The sequence below is a fragment of the Buceros rhinoceros genome, unplaced genomic scaffold (assembly GCF_000710305.1).
Source record: "Buceros rhinoceros silvestris isolate BGI_N320 unplaced genomic scaffold, ASM71030v1 scaffold41711, whole genome shotgun sequence".
In the NCBI taxonomy this organism is placed as follows: Eukaryota; Metazoa; Chordata; class Aves; order Bucerotiformes; family Bucerotidae; genus Buceros; species Buceros rhinoceros.
The window spans coordinates 416-1566 of NW_010396700.1; the positions used below are offsets into that span (position 1 = coordinate 416).

The window sequence follows — 1151 nt, forward strand, 5'->3', positions numbered from 1 at the left end:
CGCCGCCTCTCCCCTCCACCCCTACCCCCGGAGGGGCGGTAACTCGCACTTATCCCGGCGGGGAAAAGGACGACGGCGCCGACACAGCAAAACGGCACGGTTACCTCCCCGTCGGGGAATCGAACCCCGGTCTCCCGCGTGACAGGCGGGGATACTTACCACTATACTAACGAGGAGCGCTCTCAAAGCCTTCTCGTCCCGGTGGTGACTCGGCGGACGGCATCGGCGGGAAAGTTCCCGAGGTAAATGGCAGCGGGGGCGGAGCGGAGCGGATGGCCTCAGGGTAGCCCGCCGTGCTAGCGTGACGAGCGGGCAAGAAAGAGGCTCCCACTGAGGTTTTGTGGCGTTGAACGGACTACCACTATACTAACGAGGAGCGCTCTCAAAGCCTTCTCGTCCCGGTGGTGACTCGGCGGACGGCATCGGCGGGAAAGTTCCCGAGGTAAATGGCAGCGGGGGCGGAGCGGAGCGGATGGCCTCAGGGTAGCCCGCCGTGCTAGCGTGACGAGCGGGCAAGAAAGAGGCTCCCACTGAGGTTTTGTGGCGTTGAACGGACGCTGAGGCGAGGCGCCGTCAGCGCTTCAGGCATGGTTGTCTGCTGCCCGCGATCTGCCAGGTTTGCTTTCCTCTGAGCTTGGAAATGACGTATGGAGCGGGCCCCGATTCATGAAGGGGATTTGAATGGTGCGGCTAAAAGGGAAACCCACCCCCTAAACCCAGCAGCCTTGATACTACGATCTGGTAATCCATGAAAGGCCTGGGCAGGGTTTGGTGGGTGGATTATTGCATTTGGAACTTCAAAATAGATCTTCCAAGGAAAGCTGCCTGCGTTTTCCCTGCTAGGAAGGCAGCTAACCTCTGTCAGGTTATAGTCTGAAGACTCAAATTATACGGCGAAAAAATGCTGTTTCAGCCCCAACAGAAGAATTTTTAAGTTCATGCAACAAACTTGGCACTACGTAATTTATTTTCCATTAAATACCAAAAAGGGGAAAAATTCAACTATTTAAAATAGGATTTTCTGGAGTGCTATTCAGTCTTTGGGGCATCAGGAACATGCAGAAAGGTGTGACCGGGAGGTGGCATTTGTTACGTGGCACAAGCGTGCTCACCACCGATCTGCCACCATACTTAACAGACATTTCAGCATG

General features: G+C 55.6%; 1 non-coding gene across 1 annotated transcript; it reads right to left on the reverse strand.

Annotated features, from left to right (window-relative positions):
• Nucleotides 1-104: 104 nt before the first annotated feature.
• Nucleotides 105-176, reverse strand: TRNAD-GUC. Its single transcript has one exon. It is a non-coding gene; the product is annotated as a tRNA-Asp (tRNA).
• Nucleotides 177-1151: the final 975 nt, after the last annotated feature.